This window comes from Phyllobates terribilis, unplaced genomic scaffold, assembly GCF_046119375.1.
Source record: "Phyllobates terribilis strain yellow unplaced genomic scaffold, ASM4611937v1 Scaffold_9__5_contigs__length_417890890, whole genome shotgun sequence".
Lineage (NCBI taxonomy): Eukaryota > Metazoa > Chordata > Amphibia > Anura > Dendrobatidae > Phyllobates > Phyllobates terribilis.
Window position 1 is genome coordinate 321,336,727 of NW_027362769.1, and position 19,204 is coordinate 321,355,930.

A 19,204-nucleotide genomic window follows, 5' to 3' on the forward strand; every position below is an offset into this window, starting at 1 on the left:
TCAATCAATGTGGATCTTACAAATTATAGATAATAAGTCAGGTTCAATACATTGTCATCTGAGAAATTCTTGATATTCAGATATAGAATTTGCATAGAAACTAAAAGAACAATATACAAACACATGGATTTAGCACTGAAAGAATGACGGGCAAAAGACTCATTACAATACGCACAATACTATAGCTGTGCTTCATAGCAATGTCACATTCATGTTGTAACATGTAGTTATCTTGTAGGATGTCTAAAATATTCCCATTATAATAAACTATAGTACGTGTACAACTATTCTTATTAAGGCAGAAAAATCTAAAGGAACAATCCCACTGAAAAGTAAACAAAAAATATCGAATGGGAAAAAGATTAAAGAAAAATTTCACACGTACAAGAAGATCTGAACCATAATCAGTCCTTATAAATGGTACTGCTTTAACAGACATTCAAAGTTGTCTACTAGCACGGTAGCATTTATAGCGAATGAATGGTTCAGATCTTCTAGTACGTGTGGAATATTTCTTTAACCTTTTTCCCAAGAATTTAGGAGAAACGAGTGCCAAGTAAATGTTACAAGTACGCCGCCTAAGTTCAGATAGGGACTAGACCGGTTACATGAATTCGTTGGAATCCTTGGGGAACCGTTACTCAGGGAGACCATAGGATGCAACATCTCTCAGGCACACGATAGATTCAGTTGCTGACCAGACACATCTGACAAGAGTCTTCATAAACGGTAGAACAGTAACATTTAAGAGGCACGGCCAGTGCAATGCAAATGTCTCTTTGAGCAACAGGCTCCAGTAATAACAGTACAGTCTCTTTTGCAGCACAGCAATACACAGTCTATTATCCGGTAGCACAGTACAGCACAGTTTTAATGCATACACAACCACAGACTTTTCCTGCACAAGGACTCAATAGTACACAGCATTCTTTATCCTGCATGGAGATGGAGCGGGGGATGGAGGGGGTGTGATGAGGGAGATGATCCCTATGACAGGATTTCTTCCAGTCCTTATCTTTCTGCCAGATAATACTCCGTACTGTTAGCTCAGGAAGTCTATCTGACCTGTGTTTAGCTTCCCTCCTGACCTGAATTCTGTTCCCTTGCCTTCTGTGAGATGCAGATCATACACCACCTTTCTCTTTGGCTCTAGCCAGACAGTAAACAACTTCCCCACAATCCCCCTGGGGCTCTGCTAAAACACTCCCTGTCTCCTGTGACTGTGTTAACCCCTCTAGTTGCTGGATGCTTCTGGAGCACAACACTTCCTGTCTCCTGTGCTTGTGTTACTTCTAATAGTTGCTGGATGCTTTTGAAGCAACAGCACTACTTCTGCATGACACATAAAGACCATGTAGGGTAGCACTTTACAAATTCCATACAATAGTATTGCCAATTGCATTAGATTAATGCTGCCTGGTATGGTAATCTTGTTGTCAAAATGAAATGGGATTTCTAAATTGTGTCCGTCATAGGATGGATCTAGGATTGCACTATACATTATGGGGACAAAAGCATTGGGACACAACTCAATGATTGAATTCAGTTTTTTCATTCAGTCCCATTACCATATGTGTATAACATCCACCCACCTCCCCGCCATGCCGTCTGCCTTTACTAAGCAGTGACAGAAATGCTGGTGGTGCTGAGCTCACTGATAGCACAGTCCTGTAATAGAAGCCACCGGTGTAACAAGTCCATTCATTTCTTCCCTCCTAAATATTCCATCATCACATGTGAGTGTGATTATTGAAAAGTGGAAGAAACCACATTAACTTGGCCACAAAGTGGAGACCCCGTAATGTTACAGATCGGGGGACAGAGTGCTGAGGAGCAGAGGATAGAAAAGTCACCAACGCTCTGCTGACCCCATAATTGCTGAGTCCAGACCTCCTCTGGTATTAACATCAGCAAAAAAACTGTGCACTGGGAGGTTCATGGCATAGATTTCCATGGCAGAGCAGGTACATGCAGCCTTACATCAACAAGCGCAATGACAAACGTAGGATGAAGTGGTGTAAAGCCGCCACCACTGGACCCTGGAGCAGTGGAAACGTGTTCTGTACAGTGACGGATCACGCTTCTCTATCTGGCGTCTGATGGAGGAGTCTGGGTTTGGTGAATGCCATGAAAATGTTACTTGCTTGATTGCATTGTGCCCAGGGCTGTAGAGTCAGAGTCGGTGTTCATTTTGGTTGAGTCGGAGTCAGTATAAACTGGACCGACTCCAACTCCTAAAATATATAATAAATTGGGTACAGTAGTTCAATGCAGTGTGTGGGGAATATTTTTTTTCTTAAGAATTTGTGAAAGTTATGAAATGTCCTATAAATGTCTGTCCTATTCCTGATCTCAGGGTCTAGACTTTTAGTTGAGATGAATCTGTGCTACAGTAAATTTATCACTTAAACATGAGCCGTGTATCAGGGAGTTAGAGTAGTGGAGTTGGTGTCATGGAAATGTCAGAGGTTTGGTTTACCGACTCCACAGCCCTGATTGTGCCTAATGTAAAGTTTGGTGGAGGAGGAATAATGGTATGTCCTTGTCTTTAAGGCCTCTGCCCCTTAGTACCAGTGAATGGAAATTTTATTGCTTCCAATAAAATAGGATGCTTTCAACTTTGAGGTCATTTTCTGTTCCAGCATCACTGTGCCACAGTGCACAAATTCTATAAAAGAATGTCAGAGGATGTTCGGTGTGGAAATACTTCAGAGTCTTGACTTTAACCTCATCCATCACTTATGTAATGAACTAAAACAGAGATTGTGAGCAAGCCTCTCTCATTCATCAGTGTCTGACCTCAAAAATGCTCTATGGGCAAAAATTCCCAAACACACTCCAAAGTCTTGAAAAAAAACTTCCCAGAAGAGTGGAAGCTGTTCTAACTGCAAATGGGGAGATGGAGATCAACTCCATATTAATGTCTATGGGTTTAGAATGGGAGGTCATAAAAGTTTCTGTATGTTACGATACTGGCGTAATACTGCTGGAAACCAGTGGCTGAAGGAGCACAAGCAGGAACAGCAAGCGGTAGTAAAAGTTCTTGGTGATAGCACGGAGTTGTAGGAAACAATCCGTATATGAATAGAACACAAATACTTAAGCAATGAGTGAGAGATCCATGTGGCTTTAAGTAGGCTCAAAAAGAAAACAAGATGAATTCCATAGATTCAGAATCCATCATCTTGGTAAAGGGCAATTGCAGAACACAACAGCAACACAATATTAAAGTGAACAATAGCAGCCACTAGTGGTCAAACTGTAGAAGCGCAACAGAAATCCTGACACTGTAGGTGTAATCTGTAGGTGTCCTAATTCTTTTCAATGTATGGTTTAGATCTATCCATATTAAAACATTGTTTGATTCTTATATAGAACATTAGTTCAAATAGTCCATCTGAGTCTTATTCAGGGTGACAGCGTCATGATACTCAACCACTAGCCATTCCTACCTTTCCTCCTATTTTGTCCTGTTGGGGGATTGAAACACATTGATGTAAGGGGGAAGACCGGGGTGTAAGTACTTTCAGAGCAAGGGATCCGGAACTGCCGGGGCCGTGCCTCTGGTTGCAGGGGGAAAACAGACTGCGAGCTCAGGGGTCAGGTGACCGGGGAGCTGGAAGCGTGTCTAGGAAGAGGGAGAAAAGGAGTTTTGCGTGGGAAAGCAGGGAGTTGACAGTTGGGGTCAAGCCCGAATAGAGGGAGAAGAGACGCAGGGTCCGTGGAGCTGAGCAAGTGAGGTGCAGTATTATGGACTAGGGGCTCAGCGGGTCAAACCGGAAACTGCCCGCTGCCGCCAGAAAACGTGGAGCCAAGCAAGTGAGGTACAGTGTTATGTCTAGGGGCTCAGCGGGTCAAACAGGAGACCGTCCGCTGCCGGAGCATTGTTTAGGCGGGGAAGCCAGAAGAAAACAACACTGGCATCAGCCGGCATCTGCCTTGTGGGGAACAAGAGTCAGCCAAGTGTAAAACTGCCGATTACAACCGTGTCAACTCTGCTACATCTAGCCAAACTGTGAATTGTCGTTTATAGTCTGTTACCTGCTACTCCCCTTGTTGTCCCCATATTTCCCCTGTTACTCCCTGCGTGGAGATTGACCCTTTTACAATAAATCCACCCTCTTTATTAACCCTGTACTGGCTGCTCTGTGTTTCTGTGTCACTGCATCTAAAGTACCTGTGTTACATTGACATGAATGAATAAACCACCTCTTTGATGCCATCCCGCCTGATCTAATAGTGTTGGTAAGGATGGTTTCTTCTCTGTGACGATTTTTGAATCTTTTGTCCTTTTCTATGAGCCGTTTTTAGTGTTAGGACTTGCAAGTATGAGGACCCTTGACATGGGTTGCAGCTTGCGTATTTTGGTCAAAATATCGACCAAAACCTCACATAAATTATCTTATACATAATTTTTTTTACTGCACATTTTTTTCCATTTTGGAGGATGCAGCCAGGCCCTTTAGTGTTGGTTGGGCGAATTGGGGCATCTGTCTTGTGGGGTGCACTTATATAGTGCTGGGCAGCCTGCCTGATCTAATAGTATGGGCTGTAAGCCAGACACTGTGCATCACATATGTCGGTGTGACTGGTATCCTATGCAAGCCCTATCTGTGCACATTTTTAATACTACACAGCCACCCCCTCCATGAATTGATAGGTTAGTGAGTGGCTGTCGCATCAGTATTTTGCACCTGTGCTGCCCTCGCCTTTATCATGGGGGGGTCTGCTGCATCCTGCTTGTGCATTGGTAATCTGACCTGGTGCTGGAAAGGCTGGTTTCCTCTCTGTGATGTTTTTGAGTTCTTAGAGTCCTTTACTTTACCTATCCTCAACTTTTGATCAAGACTATTCCCTAGCATCATCCTAGGATTCCCTCTGAAATGTTTGTTTGCTTGGGGTATAAATTATAAACAGTATACATACACACAAACACAAAAAGTCTAGTTATATCTTTTTTCACTAACGCAAACAAAAATAGAGTTCCTCTACCAACAATTGAGAGATGCTGCTATTCCCAGGTTCGGCTATGTCAGCCAAATCAGAGTAATGGTATTGTCCTACAAGTTCTTGCAATCACAAAAAATAAGTCAGAAATATTTGCCAAATGTTGAATAGCAAGGTATAAAGCACCCCATATACTAACATAATGACGGTTGGACTGGCCCACCAGAGTACCGAAGAATCCTCCGGTGGGCCCTGTCTCCTCTTTCAGGAGAGTTTATAGTGCAAACCTTGCAGCTGCTGTGGGGCTCTTGAGTGGGGGAGAAAGGTGGGCCCTCAGAATCAAATCCTCTGGTGGGCCCAATGTTCTTCAGTCTGACACTGAACATAATGCGGCGATGTAGCAGCTAAATAGAGCGATCCCCAGCCTTGAGAAGTCTGTCATGGCAAAAGTCTTAATCAGAAGCAGAGCTCACTGGGTTTACGTGCATGACCATTAATGGTTGGAGCTATGTGGGTACTGGTAGTCCTAGGTGGCTGTTGTAGCCTTAGCCCAGGTTCACATTGCATTTAGAATATGTTTTTGTGTCTGGATAAGCACATGAATCAGGGTTGGCAACCATCTAGAAATTCCTGGACAGTCTGAAAAAATAAGGGCACTTTTTTCCCCCATCCATAAAACAAAATCTGATATGTCAGTGATTTTTTTTTGAAGCTGGAGAGACTTGTACAGATTTTTCTGACTGTATTTATCACCATTTTACAGTTCACAGCGAATGCAGCTAACGTCTTCAGATAGGATTTATGGTCTGTACACATGTATCACCTATAATCGTAATGATTTATTATGGTCATCTAGCGTGTCCGTAAAAAAAAAGTTGACTGACTTTTTTTTTTTTTTTTTTTTTTAGAAAACGTCCTGAAAAGATAAAAAAATAAAAGTTGCCAATCCTGACATGGATGGCACTGGAAAGGATGTCAAATGGAGTCCAAAGTTGCAGATTTTGCACTCCGTCGAAGAGATTTACTAAGGTAAATGGGCCATAATTTTGTGGCAATTTGTGCCCAAAAAAAGTGGCTTTTGTGGATTGCACCATATTTCTTAGGCGTTTTGGACAATTCTTTGCTTTGTCTGTAAAGGTGGTCTCAATAAAGCCAAGTGGAAATTGGGGTGGCTTAAAATACGACACTGCGCAAATTTCTGGCACAAACTAAGCAAACTGATACATTGTGTAAACTTAGACTAGGCAGTATACACATGTACCACAGTGACAAATGTTAAGAGTATCTTATATAAGTTTCCACTGTCTAATAGTTTGATATTGATAAATATGCCCCAGGAACTCAGTTGGGCTTTGTCGGAATCCTGTTTTTTTTTGGGGGGGGAGCAGACTGAACTCTCGACATAGTCCTGAAAAATTCAAGTCAAAATTTTGCTGTAGTCACTTATGCAAAATGTAATAAAAAGCACACGCATTTTTGCATTTTGGGCTGTTCTAAAATAAAAAATAAATATGTCTATAGCTTGAGGTTTGATTAAACCCTTCCCATGTTTCGACGTGAACTAACTTCCTGGAAAGAAGTCCGCGTGTAATGGCTGATGCCAGCTATATTGCAGCCGAAGCCACAGCTGAGTTCCAGTCGCTGCTGTTAACCATTTAAATGCTGCTGTCAATCTCTAGAAGCAGCATTTAAATGGACAGGTGCACTGGCGATGGTGGGGGACTGATGGGTTACTATGACAGTTAGGGGTCTGCTGAAGACCCCCGTTGCTGTAGTCATCTCAGCTCTCCTGTGATGCTTAGCTGCAAGCTGAGCTCCATAGGAAATGGAAATTTTTACTGTATTGCAGAATATGGTGATCACAGGCTCAAATCCTCTAATTGGAGTAAAAAAAAAAAAACAACATTTAAAAATAGTTTTTAAAAATTATAATTACTTTCTTTTCCCCTGTTTAAAAGGAAAATAGCCACATTTGGTATTGCTGCGTTCGTAAAAGGCTGATCTAATAAAATATGGAATTAATTAACCCAATCGGTAAATGCCAGAAGGGGAAAAATAAAAAAATCAGAAAACAAGAATTGCATTTTATTTGGTCAGCTCCCTAAATAAAATGTAATAAGCAATCAAAGGATCGCATCTATACAAAATTGATATCAATGGAAACATCAGCTCACCAAGCAAAATTAAAAAACAAGCACTGACTCAGTCCCATGAACAAAAATAAAAAATGGCGACACAAAAGCAAAAAACTGTTTTGCAACATTCTGAACTTGTTTTCACCCAGTAAGGGGAAAAAAAAAATCTATGCATGTTTGGTATAACTGTAATCAGACTGACGTGGACAATCATGTATCCAGGTCATTTTTACCGCACAATAAACGCTGCAAAAACATAACCCAAAATACAAATGGTTGAATTGGTTTTCTTCACCATTTTATCTAGCTTGGAATTTTTTTTGCATTTTTCAGTGCATTAAATTCTAAAATGAATAGTGTCATTTAAAACTACACCTCGTTCCACAAAAAAAAAAAAAAAAAAAAGGCCTCAAGGGTGCAAATGTATTACTATGGCAGTGGGCCTGCTGAAGGCTGACATTGTGATGTTGGCCCTTCTGTGAAGCTTAGATTAACTATATACTGCAGCATATGTGATCAAATGATTGCAGGTTCAGAAAAAAAAAAAAGTTTTAAACTTTTTTTATTTTCTTTTAAATCACTCCACTTTTCCCGGTCAAAAATAAATAAAAAATCAAATGTACTTGCTATCGTTGGGGCAGTAAGAATGCACTCAAAATATAAAATCATTTAAACCATACATTAAACGCTGAAAATAAAAAAAAAAAAAAGATTAAAAATATTGTTTTTCGGTTGATGCACTTCCCTTAAAAAAAAAAAAATAATAATAAAAGTAATCAAAATGTCTTAAGTATCCCAATTTGGTATCAATTAAAAAAAAAAAAAAAAAAAAAAAAAAAAACACAGCTCATTGCACAGAAACAAGCCTTCACACAGCTTCATCGATCAAAAAATATGTTACACGTCTTAGAAAATAGCGATACAAACTGTTTTTTGTTTTTAAAAAAAGTTCTGAATTTTTTAAAACCTTATGTAATGCCAGCGTTCCTGCATTCCTCCACTCCTCCTCCCCGGCAGTGATGCCAACTTACTCACCGCCCAGGCCGTGTCGCCTGCTCTGGCAGCGCGCTCCCTGTCTCTTAAAGGGACACATGCTTCCAATGTATCACCAGCCAATAGCTGGGAGGCACTTAGTACTTAAGGCACTTGCACCTGTTCTGAGGTGCCTGAGCAACAATTATCTTACTCAGTCTGCAAGCTGCTAGTCTGTTGGTAGGTCCCTGTACCTGTCCAGTTTATCTGTACCAGTACCAGCCTCTTCTGAATCAGTACCTGAACCTGAAATCGCACCTGCGGTACCTGAGCTTGAAGCCGCACCCAAATCTGAAACTGCTCCAGCGGTACCCCAACCTGAAAATGCACCTGTGGTACCTGAACCAGAAACTGCTCCAGCAGTACCTGAACCAGGACCCGTGCTTGTGACCTGCATTATCTATACCAGCACCAGTGTCGGCCCTGTCTGAACCAGCTCCAATATCTGTTGAATCCAGTCCTGCCTTAGACACAGAGTCAGTGTTTACTGTCCTGACCCTTGGGGTCAGTACCGGGATCTGTCCTGTAGTGGCACCTGGTGTCCACCTGTGGCTCAAGTCTAACCCCACCATCAGGGGCTCTAGTGAAAACCCACGTGTTCACTTAGTTACGCACCTCCAGGCTCTCCCCGGCCCGTGGCACAGTGGGTCCATGATCCAATAGCATGACACCTTGTCAAATTTGGTAACCCTGCAATCGTCCTGACCTAGTAAAATCATTGTCAGGTCGTTTTTACCGTGCAATGAACACTATGAAAAGAACCCCCCCACCCCCTCCGAAAAAAAAACAATAGCGGAAATTCACCCCACCTGGAATTTTACCATTCTTCAGTAAATTATATGGTAAAATGAATGGTGTCATTCAAAACTACAACTCATCCCGCAAAATACAAGCCCTTATACAGTTACTTTGATGGAAACATTTAAAGAAAAGTTATGGCTCTTAAAAAAAAGGGAGAAATAAAAAAAAAAAAATACGCAAAAAAGTAAGTGTATAAATAAAAAAGGGGAAAAAAAATCTCTGATTATCATGAGCAGACTTCAAGACAATGTTGTGTTGTCAGTGCCCAGAGCTAGTTTTGCAAGGGAAAAAAATGGTTTATGAATGCGTTAGATTCAGCTACGGTGCCAAGAATCCAGGACGTGTGTTTAGGATGCCACGTGGTTGTCAGATGTCTCAGGATTCCTCCTGGTATATTATCTACAGTATAGTTATTATCTGCAGTGTTTGAAGTCACTCTCAAATACCCTATAAAGCAATTAAGAGTTAAGAGTAAAGGCTTCCCTTGTTCTATTTCTCAGAGGGGAGAGCAGCTACAAAGAGGGTCTCTAGCTCTCCAGGACAATTCATGATCATGTATCAAAGGGAACCTGTCCACACGTTTTTACATATACAATTAGTGGTATGGTTACATAGGCACTTGCGTCCCAATAAAAATGTATTTTTTTCGCAGAGATCCAATAAGTCAATCATGAGAAATCAAGTGTAGAAACTATATGCAGATTAGGTTGGAAGTTCACTCAGGGCGTGGCATGCTTCTTCTAAGTGCTTAGATACACCCCTAGTGCATTAACAGCTTGATATGTATATGTCTCCTGCCTGGCACATCAAATCTCGAAAGAAAAAAAAAAGGTACAAAGCTCCGCCGCCTATGCAGCCATTCCATTAGTTTCATATTAAAATGGTGCAGACGCGTTCCCTTTAAACAGATAGCCCATACAATTTTATAGAAACAGTGCAATTACTCTTATTACCTGTAGTGACAGTGAAAAATGAACATTTGCAGGCAGGGATCCACACATATTGGAGGTGATTGATTGTGTTCCCAGCAGTTGGACAGGCTGTAATCAGCATTGTGTAAGGGCGCAGTCAGATGACAATATAAATCAGACTGCAATGCTCGGACTGGCCAGCGGCACTCCCCACTCACTCCACCCCCAAGCGTGACAACTTCATCTATTTCGATGCAGTTGTCACGCTCAGGTCAGGGGAGCCACCAGCCAGTCCGTGCACTGCGTTCCGATCTCGGTCCGATTTATTCGACCGTCTGACCAGGGCTGTGGAGTCGGTAAGACAAACTTCAAACTCCTACTTCTCAATTTCCATGGCACCGACTCAGACTCCCTCATATACGGCTCATGTTTAAGTGATAAATTTACTGTAGCACAGATTCATCTCAGCTAAAAGTCTAGACCCCTAGATCAGGAATAGGACAGACATTTATAGGACATTTCATAACTTTCCCAAATTCTTATGAAAAAATATTCCCCACAAACTGCATTGAACTATGTACCCAATTTATTATATATTTTAGGAGTCAGAGTCGGTCCATTTTATACCGACTCCACAGCCCTAAGGCTATGTGCCCACGATGCAGAAATGAAGCAGAAAATTTCTGCAGCATTTCTGCATCTCCCTGGCAGAAAAAACGCATGCAGACTGTGCATGCGTTTTTCCTGCAGAATACATGCGGATTCACATGCGGATTCACTTGCGTTTCCGCATGCAGATTGACAAGCGCTTTCCAGGCGATAGCATCACTTGGAAAGTGCTTGACAACTAGGTCACACTGTATAAATCCATGCAAACAGCATGGATTTATACAGTGCGAACTGTAAAAATTAAAACAAATAAAGCTATACTCACCCCCGATGCCCCGGCGTGTGCTGCAGCGGTCGTCCTGGCTTCTTCCTGGTTGCCGGCACATCGCGAGAGAGCGGTGAAGGGCCTGCGGTCACATGACTGTGACGTCACCGCAGGTCCTCAAGCGATGCCGGCATTCAGAGAGAAGCCGCCGGACAGGTGAATATAACTTTATTTGTTATTTTATTCTTTTTTTACAGGTACAATGGTACCCAGGTCTGGATGAGAGTCTCCTCTCCTCCAGGCCTGGGTACCATCCGCACATAGAGACGCATAGAAGCCGCTTGTAAAAATGTACAGTCGCGGTTTCTATGCGTCTCAATGCAAGTCAATGGCGGGAGTTCCGCTGCACTTCCGCAAAATTAAATGACATGCTGCGGATTTTTGTACGCAGCATAAACGCTGCGGAAAAATCCGCAGCATGTGCATAGAACATGCGGAATCCCCTTGGGGACCATGGGGTGCGGATTACCTAGCGTTTCACAAGCGTTTCCGCTGCGGAAATTCCGCAGCATAAAACGCTTGAAAAACGCTACGTGGGCACCCAGCCTGAGTCTGACTGTGCCCTTAGGTGGATTTCACACATCCGTGTTTATGGTCCGCTTTGATATTTACACTCCAGACACAGCGCGATTTCCTCTGCAGATATGTCCCATATGGACGTACCCTGAAAATGTCCTCATACATCACAATGCTCACTTTATGTTCCTGCTACTAAATGGCTGAGGTTTTGAAGCTGCGTATTTTTAAAAAAATGCAATTAACCTATTTTTCTTAACCCCTTTACGACCGATGAAGTACATGTCCCTGCTTTTGATGCGGGATCACACGCTGAGCCCGCATCTATCCCCACACTTGATGTCTCATCACAATCCGCCTGTGAACGGCGACCTGTGGCCGACATTCATATGGGATCATAATTTTTGCTATGCATAGCAGGGCTGCTATGTCTAGAACAGGCAATGGGACAATCGCAGCTTCAAGTCACCTAAGAGCGCTATTAAATACAGTAAAAATTTAAAAAAAAAAGTTTAAAAACCCATAAAAGTTCAAAACAACCTTTTTTGCCTCATTAAAAAATAAAAAATACACATACTTGGTATTGCCATGTTCAGAAATGTTCGATCTATTAAAATATAAAATAAACTAATCTGATCAATAAATGGCAGAACGAGAATAAACAAAAACACAAAACGCCAGAATTATGTTTTTTGGGTCAATGCCACATTGTAATAAAAGGCGATCAAAATGTCATATCTACCCCAAAATGGTATCAGTAAAAATGTCAGCTCAGGGCACAAAAAAATAAGCCCTCACACAGCCCCAGATCCCAAAAAATGAGAACGTTATGGGTCTCGGAAAATGGCGACAAAAGTGAAAAAATTTCTCAATATTTTTCACCACTTAAATAAAAAAAAATATACATGTTTGGTATCTGTGTACTCATACTGACCTGAGGAACCATTTGCCAGGTCAGTTTTACGATACATATTGAACATGGTAAATAACCATTGTGGAATTGCATTTTTTTTTTCCGCAATTTCACCACTCTTGGTATTTTTTTTCCCATTTTTCAGTACACTATGTGGTATAATGAATTGTGTCACTCAAAAGTACAACTCGTCCCCCAAAAACACAAGCCCTCATATGGCTGGAAAAATAAAAAAAAGTTATGGCTCTTGGAAGAAGGGGTGTGAAAGGTTAATGGGTGCAGAAAATCTGCAGCTTCAAAAACTCATTGTGGGAACGTAGCCTTAGGCCATGGGCACACGTTGAGTATTTGGTCAGTATTTTACCTCAGTACCAGGAGTTGAACAATAAAAGGAAAAGTATAATAGAAACACGTCACCAATCTGGATTTTTCACACACTCCTAGTTTTGGCTTACGAATACCGAGGTAAAAAACTCACCAAATACTCAACGTGTGAACGTGGCCTTCAGAATTAGACCTGGAGTTGAGCAAAAAAGATTTGTAGAACAGACTGCCATGTTGGTAGTCCGTGGCCTCTTAATACTTGTGACATCCCTGGCAAATCTTATGATTTGTAGCCCCTGCGACATCATGTGTGTTTTGTGCTGCAAAGTAACGATGACGAAGGGACTACTAATCAGAAGAGGCGCCGAGGATGCCGAAAGTAGGAAGTTGGCAGGGCTCTGGTCCAGTGGCCAAGGCAAGGACTACCAACGTTGCCACTACACTAGAGGTGAGCGAGACCCGAGACGTTACGTCTACTAATACCTGCCGGGACGTGTGCGCCATCAGCAGGTATAGTGCACCTGGGATTAGATCTGGTCACTTCAGCGCTGAAGCTCCATTTTTCACTTCCATGGTAACGTCAGACCCTGAAGCATAGGAGCCCAGGTGTGATTGTAGGCACGGCCGCCCCTATTGCTGCACCTAAAATCATGACATATCTGCTATATACGTTCGCTTAATTTCAGCAAATGTTAAAACACATCATAAGCCCCAATTGTCAGCTCCTGTGCCAAACCTAGGTCGTTCAGAGGGTACAGTGTCCAGGAAATCAGCACGTAAAGGAGCAGCAGACAGCGACAAGTGAATGGCTTAGAAAAGTAACCTAATCCTCCCTCCTCTTACCTCTGCGAGCTGCCTGTCAGATCCCCTCCATAATCATTAGCACCACAGAGAGAGCAGCATTTCCTATCCACTCCCCGCCCCAGGCATCTGCTCAGACACAGGCCTTCATAGAGTGGGCGCTCCTTCCAGCGCCTGCCTGGTGATCACTCCTCCTTCCTCCTCTGTGTTTGGCATGGCACACTTTCTTCCTGCACAGGAACATGCTGTTATTAAAGTCACAATAATAGCAGAGCCAAAAAGTTCTCCGTCCCCGTCCTTTCTAAGCAGGATATATATAGATCAGCAATACGGAGATGGTATATATTTATATATGTGTCAGAGGTGACCGCACCATTCTTCTAGAGCCGTATAATCAATCTCACGCTGTCTACTAAATTGCAGCCGAGGAGCAAATATTTCTAGTCCTGAAGGGGAAGTTCCTTTCTCTTTTAGAAACTTTTGAAAGGCATTTATTTTTCGGTTTGTATATAAGATGCAGGGGTGGAAATATTATTGGTGCAATATTGCAGCCCAAGAAATAAGGGGGCCACTATTACCTCCGAATCAGGTGGAATTGTGCATTATGATGAGTTAAAGGACCCATATACTGTTCCTGCACAGGGACCTCTTCTATCTGTGTCCGCCAGTGGTAACAAGTATGAAAAATCGTTCAATTTTCAACTCAATTTTCATAAACGTGCCATCCGTTTGTCCGTGTTTTACGATCGAGTGGCTTCCGTATTTATACTCCAACAGTGTAAAACAGGGGTCCTCAAACTACGGCCCGCGGGCCACACACGGCCCGCGGAGGACTTTTATCCGCCCCGCCGGGCTATGGGCGGAGGAGAGGAGAGCGGTGTCAGCGCCCGCTCCCTCCCGCTTGCTCAGGGCCCCGGCAGGCGGATACTTGCCTCCGCAGATCCGCTATCTTCCTGCTCTGCGCTTCCTGTGACGTCTCAGGTCAGAGGGCGCTGTGACGTCTTTACACCGCGACCTCCCAAGTGCCGTCACAGGCAGCGCAGAGCGGGACGACGCCGTCGCGACGCAGGAGTCCAGACCAGAGTAGAGCAGCGGCAGCGGCAGCAAGTGAGAAGTGAGGTGAGTATTGGATTTTATTTTTTTTTAATGTATGGAGGCATAGGTCATTATATGGGGGGTGACATCCTGCAAGGGGTATAATATGGGGGGGTGACATGCTGCATGGGGCATGATATGGGGGGTGACATCCTGCATGGGGCATTATATGGGAGGGGTGACATGCTGCATGTGGCATTATATGGGGGGGGGTGACATGCTGCATGTGGCATTATATGGGGGGGTGACATGCTGCATGGGGCATTATATGGGGGGAGACATCCTGCATGGGGCATTATATGGGGGGTGACATCCTGCATGGGGCATTATATGGGGGGGTGACATGCTGCATGGGGCATAATATGGGGGGTGACATGCTGCATGGGGCATAATATGGGGGGGGTGACATGCTGCATGGGGCATAATATGGGGGGTGACATGCTGCATGGGGCATTATAAGGGGGGAACAGCCTGCATGGGGCATTATAAGGGGTGGAACAGCCTGCATATGGCATTATAAGGGGGAAACAGCCTACCTATTGGGAACATTTACCTGCCCATTGAGGACCTATGCTGCCTATTGGGGATATTTACCTGCCTATTGGGGACATTTACCTGCCTATTGGGGATATTTACCTGCCTATTAAGGACCTATGCTGCCTATTGGGGACATTTACCTGCCTATTGAGGACCTATGCTGCCTATTGGAGACATTTACCTGCCTATTGGGGACCTATGCTGCCTATTGGGTACAGTTACCTACCTATTGAAATACTGGTTGATTTAACTTTACTTGTTCTTCATTTTAAATATTGTATTTGTTCCTGTATTGTTTTTTTGCTACAAAATAAGATATGTGCAGTGTGCATAGGAATTTGTTCATAGTTTTTTTTAAAAACTATATTCCGGCCCTCCGATGGTCTGAGGGACCGTGAACTGGCCCCCTGTTTAAAAAGTTTGAGGACCCCTGGTGTAAAATGTACATGATTAAATAGTTTCCTAGGTTAATAATTGTAATGTATATGTAAAAATTCGATGCTATACAGATGATCTGTAAGAGATCTGATTTCTTTAGTGAACCCATAGACTTCTCATCCAAAATACGTAAAAGAATAGTGCATGATGTGATTTTTTTTCATACAGGCGCTCAGTCCATGCGAAAGAAACTCTCATCTGAACCGCCCCATTGAGTCAGTTGAATTAATTTGATTTGTGTGGTGTCCTATTTTTAGGCCACGGCCCCACTATCAGTATTTGGTCAGTATTCGGTCAGTATTTTTTCTCAGGAGTGGGAGTCAAAACCAGATGAGGAACAATCAGAGAAAAGGTATAATAGAAACAAGTCACCAATTCTGCATTTATCACCCACTCCTGATTTTGGCTCCCACTCCTGAGAAAAAATACTGATTGAATACTGACCAAATACTGATAGTGGGACCATGGCCGTGACCTTTCTTGGAGAGTAACTATCCTTATAATACGCTCGTGTGAACGAGCCCTTGCAAATAAGCGTCATGTTACCTAATATACATTTAGCCACTGCTTGTTTCCGGCTCTCCGCTCGAGCTAAGGCCTCACATCAGTTTCTAATACATATACAAAAGAAAAAAATATCACTATCAAGGGTATTATCACTGTATACTATACGGTATACTTATGTATACAGAGCCAGTATATACCCTACATGGGGGTTTTCACCCTGGACTCTATGTGGGGGGGAGGGTCTCACCCAGGACCCTACGTGGGGGGGTTTCACCCTGGACCCTATGTGGGGAGGTCTCACCCTTGGCCCCATGTGGAGGGGGTCTCACCCTGGACCCTGCGTGGGGGGTTCACCCTGGACCCTACGTGGGGGGGCTCACCCTGGACCATATGTGGGGGGGGTTTCAACCTGGACCCTACGTGGGGGGGTCTCACCCTGGACCCTACGTGGGGGGGTCTCACCCTGAACCCCATGTGGTGGGTCTCACCCTGGACCCCATGTGGGAGGGTCTCACCCTGGACCCTACGTGGCGGGGTTTCACCCTGAACCCCATGTGGAGGGGGTCTCACCCTGGACCTTATGTGGGGGGGTCTCACTCTGGACCTTATGTGGGGGGGGTCTCACCCTGGACCCTATGTGGGGGGGTCTCACCCTTTTCCGTAACCATCTCAGGTATGGCCCCCTGGTGTGGAGGGGTAGCCATCTCAGGTATGGCGCTCTGGTGTGGAGGGGTAACCATCTCAGGCATGGCGCCCTGGTGAGGAGGGGTAGCCATCTCAGGTATGGCCTCCTGGTGTGGAGGAGTAGCAATCTCAGGTATGGCCTCCTGGTGTGGTGGGGTAACCATCTCAGGTATGCCCCCCCCATCCCCAGAAGCAATTATATCCTATAAGACCCTGTTAGGGTAAAGTCCCTGGGGTGAGGACAATCATAATTTGGATGTCTACAGAATAAATTGGCTCCTCCAAGCCAGAAACAGCGGCTGGAGGGGAGAACAGAAAGAGGTAGACATGATTGCCAATACAATAAGCAGCTTCAAGGACCCTCTCTGTTTTCAAGTGACCTGATAATTCTGAATTGCGGATTGTAACTGTTTATATTAACCAACTCCTGTTTCTTTCAAGGTTCTCATCAGGACAAGGCAATAATCAAGTGCGTTAACACAAACAGCAATGTATCTAATCTGGGTGCCCTTGAGTCGGTGGGAGCGACCAAGGGTAAAGTAATCAAGTGCATCAACACAAGGGGCAATATGCCTATTCCTGGTGCCCTGGAGCCAAAGTGAGCGGCTAAAGAAAAAATGTCATCAAGGAAACTACAAGCTTAGAGCAATATGTGTCTAATATGGATTCCTTTGATGGAGAGTCAGCGTCATGTCATGGCAGCTGACGTGATCTGGTCTTTGGAAGGCTAAGTGGTGGTATGGAAAAGTAGGGGGAGACCCATTATAAGGCGGGCCATCTCCCTCCTTTTTGGCAGGTGCCAAGGAATAATCAAGGTCCTGACTGGGCTAAGGTCTCGGAGGGAAATTGGATGGGTGCCATCCAGCAGGAGGGCCCCCGAACCAGCGAGTTGCGGTTGGAGGCAATAGAGGAGCTGCTGATGGCGTTAGTTTTTCCGATGTGACGACTTCCAAAGACCACCCCCCCCCCTCTCCTTTATTCCTTAATCTCAGGTTATGTTAGGTTATATGTTAAGTAAGGTGTTACAATTTAAGATGTTAATCAGTTTATTTTCTTTATTTTCTAACATGTTTTTTCCTATAGGTTTATTTCAATTACTATGTCCAAATATTATGAAAATTATTTAATGGTTATTTATTAATATTGATGTTATAAGTATGTAGCTTTTAAGTACTCTCTCTTTATAATATCTTTCTCTTTATGTATACTCATCGCTTTTCAGTTAATAGTAAGTGGGTTTAAGAAATTATTAATGCACAGCTTTAACCCCTTTACAACCCAAGGTGGTTTGCACATTAATAACCAAGCCAATTTTTACAATTCTGACCCCTGTCATTTTATGAGGTAATTACTCTGGAACGCTTCAACGGATCCCACTAATTCTGAGATTGTTTTTTTTTGTGACATATTGTACTCCATGATTGTGGTAAAATTTCTTCAATATCACTTGCGTTTATTTGTGAAAAAAATGGAAATTTGCCAAAAATTTAGAAAATTTAGCAATTTTCAAAATTTGAATTATTATGCCCTTAAATCAGAGAGATATGTCCTACAAAATTGTTAATAAATAACATTTCCCACATGTCTACTTTACATCAGCACAATTTTGGAAATAATTTTTTTTTTATTAGGGCGCTATAAGGGTTAAAAATTGACCAGCGATTTCTCATTTTTCCAACAAAATTTACAAAACCATTTTTTTAGGGACCACATCACATTTGACGTCACTTTGAGGGGTCTTTATGACATAAAATACCCAAAAGTGGCACCATTCTAAAAACTGCACCACTCAAGATGCTTAAAACCACATTCAATACGTTTTTTAACCCTTCAGGTGCTTCACAGGAATATTTGGAATGTGGAAGAAAAAAATTAACATTTAACTTTTTTCACAAAAATGTTACTTTAGACCCAAATTTTTTTATTTTTGCAGGGGTAACAGGAAAAAATGGAGACCAAAATTTGTTGTGCAATTTCTCCTGAGTAAGTAGATACCCTATATGTGGGGGAAAACCACTGTTTGGGTGCACGGCAGGGTTCGGAAGGGAAGGAGCACCATTTGACTTTTTCAATGTAAAATTTGCTTGAATAATTAGGGGACGCCATATTACGTTTGGGGAGCCCCTGATGTGCCTAAACAGTAGAAACCCCCCATAAGTGACACCATTTTGGAAACTAGAACCTTCAGGGAACTTATCTAGATGTGTGGTGAGCAACTTGAACCCCCAGGTGCTTCACAGAAGTTTATAACATTGAGCCATAAAAATAAAATTTTCACATTTTTCCCACAAAAATGTTTTTCAGCCTCCAATTTTGCATTTTCATAAGGGTAACAGGAGAAATTGCAACATGCAGTTTGTTGTGCAATTTCTCCTGAGTAAGCAGATACCCCATATGTGGGGGAAAACCACTGTTTGACCGTGAAAATAAAAAAAATCAAACTTTTTCCACAAAAATGATGTTTTAGCCCCAATTTTTTTATTTTCACAATGGTAAGAGGAGAAAATGGACCCCAAAAACTTTTGTGCAATTTCTCCTGAGTACGCCAATACCCCATATGTGGGGAAAATACAATGTTTTGTCGCACGGCAGGGTTTAGAAGGAAAGGAGCACTGTGTGACTTTTTGAG

At 43.0% G+C, this 19,204-nt stretch overlaps 1 protein-coding gene across 2 annotated transcripts in view; it reads right to left on the reverse strand.

The window, feature by feature from the left end:
• Window positions 1-13,545, reverse strand: part of LDAF1 (lipid droplet assembly factor 1) — a 115,246-nt gene extending 101,701 nt beyond the window's left edge. The window contains exon 1 of one of the 2 annotated variants that reach the window (XM_073647961.1): window positions 13,357-13,545. The gene's annotated coding sequence lies outside the window, so the exon portion shown is untranslated. The remainder of the gene's footprint in view (window positions 1-13,356) is intronic. The other variant, XM_073647960.1, reaches the window with a different exon arrangement.
• Window positions 13,546-19,204: the final 5,659 nt, after the last annotated feature.